Raw genomic sequence first — 6,678 nt, 5'->3', positions numbered from 1 at the left:
TCAAACACAAAGGTCATAAACTGCAAAATAATTAAAACCCTGGAAAGAGAAAGCAAACTAGTGACTTGCCAGGTGTTGGACAGAAAGAATAAAGAACAATTGTTCTTCACCGGGTGATAAAAATGCTCTGGAATTTGGTAATGGTAATGGTTGCATACTATTCTATATACTAAAAACCACTTCAAAGGGATGAATTCTATGACATGTGAGTTTCATTTCAATAAAAATAATTTTCTATAAGCCAAGGGCAGTGGCTCACACCTGTAATCCCAGCAATCTGAGATGCAGAGGCGGGTGGATTGCCTGAACTCATAGTTCAAAAATCAGCCTCAGCAAAGGCGAGACCTCATCTCTAAAAATAGCCAGGCATTGCGGCGGGCACCTGTAGTCCCAGATACAGGGGAGGTGAAGGCAAAAGGATCACTTGAACCTAAAAGTTTGAGCTTGCTGTGAGCTATGACATCGTAGCACTCCACCAAGGATGACAAAGTGAGACTGTCTCAAAAATAATATATATTACCAGTTGGTAATATATCCTGTATTTGTTTCAACTAAATTAACCAGAGCTCACAAAGGTTCAGTAACATGTGTTACAGAAGTATAAACTGACAAAACCTCCCCAAGGATGAATTTGGAGATATGTTTCAAAATACACTTTATAAATGCCTGTTGACTGAGTAATTAAAAATATAGAAGCTGGGCGACACTTATAGCTCAAAGGAGTAGAGCAGCCCCATATGCCGGAGGTGGCAGGTTCAAACCCAGCCCTGGCCAAAAACTGAAGAAAAAAAAAAAAAAACAGAAAGAAATAAAGAAAAATATAGAAGCTTATGTTCTAGAAATTATATGCTAGTAAATTTATATTCTAGAATTGTATGCATCACAGCCTTATATATAACCAAAGAAAAATCTATAAACAATGTCCACTAATGAGAAATTGATTAGATACAATTTTCAAAATCAGTAAAATTTCATTAAATCATTCTAGCAAAGATTACTTAGGAAAAAGGAAATATGTTTAGAATATATTGTTAAGTAGCCAGGCATGATGGCTCATGCCTATAATTCTAGCACTATGGGAGGCTGAGGCTGAGGCTGAGGCAGTGGATTACTTGAGCTCATGAGTTCAAGACCAGCCTGAGCAAGAATGAGAACCCTATCTCCACTAAAAAGAAAAACTGAGGCAAGAGGATCACTTGAGCCCAGGTTGGAGGTTACTGTGAGCTCTGACACCAAAGCACTCTACACCCAGGGCAACAGCTTGAGACTCTGTCACAAAAAATATATATATATAATAGAATATATTCTTAAACCTACAATAAGACTCCTAACAAGACTGTAATGTGGGCTCGGCGCCTATAGCTCAACCGGCTAAGGCGCCAGCCACGTACACCTAAGGTGGCGGGTTCGAATCCCCAGCCCGGACCCGCCAAACAACAATGACGGCTGCAACCAAAAAATAGCCGGGCGTTGTGGCGGGCGCCTGTGGTCCCAGCTACTTGGGAGGCAGAGGCAGGAGACTCGCTTGAGCCCAGGAGTTGGAGGTTGCTGTGAGCTGTAATGCCACGGCACTCTACCCAGGGGGACAGCTTGAGGCTCTGTCTCAAAAAAAAAAAATAAAATAAAATAAAAAATAAAAAAATAAAGACAAGGTTCCACTTTTTTAAAGTCTTAAAACCTCTTGACTAGGTTTGGAGCCCACAGCTTAGTGGTTAGGGCGCCAGCCACATGTACTGGCACTGGTGGGTTCGAACCCAGTCAGGGCCTGCTAAACAACAATGACAGTAACAACAACAAAAAAAAGCAGGCACTGTAGCAGGAGCCTGTAGTCCCAGCTACTTGGGAGGCTGAAGCAGGAGAATCTCTTAAGCCCAAGAGTTTGAGGTTGCTGTGAGCTGTGACACCACAGCACTCTTCCAAGGGTGACAATGAGACTCTGTCTCAAAAAAGAAAAGAAAACCTCTTGACTAGATACTCCCTAAGGTTTCCTAAAATAAATAATGTCATTCTAAATATTGTACATTTGTATTCTCACCCCTTTGGCAAATTTTGAAATACTCTTGATGTGGCTCAGTGCCTGTAGCTCAAGAGGCTAAGGTGCCAGCCACATACACCAGGGCGGAGGGGTTCAAATCCAGCCCGCACCTGCCAAACAACAATGATAACTACAACCAAAAAATAGCCAGGTTTTGTGGCAGGTGCCTGTAGTCCCGGCTACTTAGGACTGAGGCTGAGGCAAGAGAATCGCTTAAGTCCAGGAGTTTGAGGTTGCTGTGAGCTGTGACACCACAGCACTCTACTGAGGGCAACAGAGTAAGACTCTGTCTCAAAAAAAAAGAATGACTGGCCCATGCCAGGTTCGAAACCGCCAGTCTCAGTGTATATGGCCAGAGCCCTACCCACTGAGCTACGCGACTAACCTTGTTTCAGACTCGACCTGCTTTGGTGGGTCTGGTTATTCTTTGGCTAAGAGCACACCAAGAACTGACAACCCTGACAGATAAAACTGCTGGGACTCAAGCACAAATGAAGGCAGCGGCCCCAAACTGTACTAGCAGTGACTGAGTTCACTGATAAGGACTTACAATTAAAATGTGGCCAGTTTCCCTCAAGACTGTTCTTGATGAACAGTAAGGAATGTTAATCATATTAAATCTCAACCCTGTGTACTCATCTTTTTCACAGTCAGTGTGATAAAATGGTTAAGTATTCCTGGGGCGTATCAAGCACAACACATGTCTCAGGGAAAAACAATCACGCAGATGTAGTGCTTGCTTTTTCCAGGGGACACTACTCTTAGTTTACTGACAGACAATCCTTGGTTATTCAAGTTTCGGCACCTGACAGACATTTTCTCAGAAGTGAATGAAATGAGCCTATAGCTTTAAAGAAAACAACTGATGCAAGAACACAGAATGGGTTTGACGAGTTTGTTCCTAAGTTTCAACCAAAATAACATAGCACAGCAGACTTAAAGTAGAAGCATGTATGAGAATCTAGCTTCCATTAAGCCAGACTTTAACATTTGCAAAAAGGTAAAAGTGTCATTCTTCTGAGTAAAATGTGTTATTGTGGGAAAACGTATCTGTTTTTAATATAAAAATATGGCATTTTCCAGCCTGAGCAAGAGCAAGACCCCAACTCTACTGAAAAAAACTGAAAAGCTAACTGGGCACTATAGTGGTGCCTGTAGTCCCAGTTACTCAAGAAAGGAGGCTGAGGCAAGAGAATCTTGTGAGCCCAAGCATTTGAGGTTGTTCTGAGCTATGATGCCCCAGCACTCTACTGAGGATGAAAAAGTGAGACTCTGTCTAAACACTAATAAATAAATGTAAGTATATAAGGTGAAAAAGTGAAACTGTCTAAACAATAAATGAATAAATGTAAATTTATATATATTTGGCCAGGAGTGGTGGCTCAAACTTGTAATCCCAGAACTCTGGGAGGCCAAGGCAGGAAGACTGCATCAGACCAGATGTTCAAGATCAACCTGGGCAACATGGAGAGTTGCTTGTCTTTACAAAACTTTTTTTTTTAATTAGCCAAATGTGGTGGCACATGTCTGTAACTGCAGCTACTGGGGAGACTGAGGCAGGAGGATCACTTGAGCCCAGATTTTTTTGTTTTGTTTTGTTTTGAGACAGAGTCTCAAGCTGTCACCTTGGGTAGAATGCCATGACATCACAGCTCACAGCAACCTCCAACTCCTGGGCTTAAGCGATTCTCCTGCCTCTTCCTCCCAAGTAGCTGGCACTACAGGCACCCGCCACAATGCGTGGCTATTTTTTTGTTGCAGCCACATTGTTGTTTGGCAAGCCTGGGCTAGATTCAAACCCACCAGCTCGGCTCGGCACCTGTGGCTCAAGTGGCTAAGGCGCCAGCCATGTACACCCAAGGTGGTGGGTTCAAATCCAGCCCAGGTCCACCAAATAACAATGACAGCTGCAACCAAAAAATAGCCAGGTGTTGTGGCGGGCGCCTGTGGTCCCAGCTACTTGGGAGGCAGAGGCAGGAGACTCGCTTGAGCCCAGGAGCTGGAGGTTGCTGTGAGTTGTGATGCCATGGCACTCTACCCAGGGGGACAGCTTGAGGCTCTGTCTCAAAAAAATAATAATAATAAAATAAAATAAAATGATTAAATTAAAAAAACCCACCAGCTCAGGTGTATGTGGCTGGTGCCTTAGCTCTTGAGCCATAGGCGCCAAGCAGAGTCCAGATATTTAAGGCTGAAGTGAGCTATGATCATGCCACTGCACTTCAGCCTGAATGACAAGAGACTCCATTCCCCCAAATCAATCAATAAAATAAAAATAGGCTATTTGTTAACATGCAGCGGATGCATTATCATTATATTAGATGAACTGATAATTACACCACTGTGCCCAGCCTAGTTTCTCAATTTCTAATAAAGTATGAAGTGATATAAGTCACATGAAAAAGTTCTTTACTCCTAAATAATTTTCTTTTGAAACACAGTCTCACTGTGTTGCCTTCAGTGGAGTGCTATTGCGTCATAGCTCACAGCAACCTCAAGCTCTTGGGCTCAAGCGATTATCCTGCCTCAGCTTCCTGAGTAGCTGGGACTACAGGCACCCACCACAATGCCCAGCTATTTTTAGAGGTGGAGTCCTGCTCTGGATCAGGCTGGTCTCAAACCTGCGAGCTCAGGCAATCCATTCACCTAGGCCTTCCAGAATGCCAGGATTACATGCATGAGTCACCACGCCCAGTCTGAATAATTTTTAAGAGTCTAAGTCCTGAGAGCAAAAAGTTTAAGAATCACTGTTTATGGCTCAGCGCCTGTGGCTGAAGTGGCTAAGGCACCAGCCACATACACCTTAAGGTGGCAGGTTTGAAGCCAGCCCGGGCCCGCCAAACAACAGTGATGGCTGCAACCAAAAAAAATAACCAGGCATTGTGGTGGGTGCCTGTGGTCCCAGCTACTTGGGAGGCAGAGGCAGGAGACCCGCTTGAGTCCAGGAGTTGGAGGTTGCTATGCGCTGTAATGCCACAGCACTCTACCCAGGGGGACAGTTTGAAGCTCTGTCTCAAAAAAAAAAAAAAAAATCACTGTTTATAGCATTATTAAATTCCTTAATTCAAACTATTTGGATAATAGAAACGCCCCTTACCACCTGACCCCTCTATGTCCTTTCTGTCACATTCTTTTTTTCTAGACAGAGTCGCATTCCGTGGCCCTGGGAAGAGTGCCCTGACATCATAGCTCACAGCAACTTCAAACTCGTGGGCTCAATCAATCCTCCTGCCTCAGCCTTCTAAATAGCTAGAACTACAGGCACCTGCCACAACACCAAGCTAGTTTTCTTGGAACTGCTGAGCTCAGTTGATCCACCGGCCTCAGCTTCCCAAAGTGCTAGGATTACAGATAGGAGCCACTGCACCCAGACTGTCACATTCTTAAAGGCACAAAGAACTGCACTAATCTTATCTTTTGCTTACCCTTCAGTTTTCAATATACAAAGCTTAATCAATTTTTTACTCAATTAACCTTTTATTTTATTTTATTTTTTTGAGACAGAGTCTCACTATGTCACCTTCCGTAGAGTGCTGTCGCGTCACAGCTCACAGCAACCTCCAACTCCTGGGCTTAAGCAATTCTCTTGCCTTAGCCTCCCAAGTAGCGGGGGCTACAGGCATCCGCCACAATGCCCAGCTATTTTTTTGTTGCAGTTATTTAGCTGGCCCAGGCTGGGTTTGAACCCACCACCCTTGGTGTACGTGGCTAATGCCATAACCACTGTGCTATGGGCACCCAGCCTCAATTAACCTTTTAATTGAGACATGTTTCCCACAACCTGCTTCCAGAATGTGAATGAAACTCCATAAACAGAACTCATATACACTACAGAAGGAATGCCATTTCTGGGTCCCAGGACTCCATCTGTAGTCCATGCCACCAGATCCTGGTATATATCCCGGTACTAAAGAGTAATGAGATTATCGTGTCCAATTTTTAATCACTATATGCCGAACAATACAGAGTCAGTCACAAAATAAATGATTACAGGCCAATCTATAAAACATAATTTACGTAAGTGAGTAAAATTCATCTTATAAAACAAAACCCGAGCAATATTTTAAGTAAACCGAGGAATCACACCTCAACTATAATAAATACTACTCCAAAAGGGTGAAAATTAAATCTGTCACATATTTTAAAACTGTTTAATTTACTCAATATTTCAAAACTGGTTTGGAATCACAACCTAAGGAAAACATACGTTCGGAGTATTTTTCTGTACATATCAAAGTTCTGTGAAAATGTAACAGTATTTTAAAATTCTACACATGCTAATCAAAGAATCACGATTTTTCATCATTGCAAATATTCTTTGCAATACAGACAACGAGTTATAATCAAAATGGAATTATCTACTATTACACCTTAATTACTAAGACTAAAAGGGCTTCAGTGTATAGCTCCTCATTTATTTATGGTTTTATGAGTATTTTTTAGCATTCATTAGCAATACTATCAAGTCCCATCTACATCCTTAAAAATCTATTTAAGAAACTACTATAATTGGCTCAGCGCCTGTGGCTCAAGTGGCTAAGGCGTCAACCACATACACCTAAGGTGGCGGGTTCGAATCCAGCCCGAACTCGCCAAACAACAATGATGGCTGCAACCAAAAAATAGCCTGGCGTTGTGGCGGG

The sequence above is a fragment of the Otolemur garnettii genome, unplaced genomic scaffold (assembly GCF_000181295.1).
Source record: "Otolemur garnettii isolate 467f Iridium unplaced genomic scaffold, OtoGar3 scaffold00005, whole genome shotgun sequence".
Taxonomy (NCBI): Eukaryota; Metazoa; Chordata; class Mammalia; order Primates; family Galagidae; genus Otolemur; species Otolemur garnettii.
Note: the sequence above shows the minus strand (reverse complement) of the source record.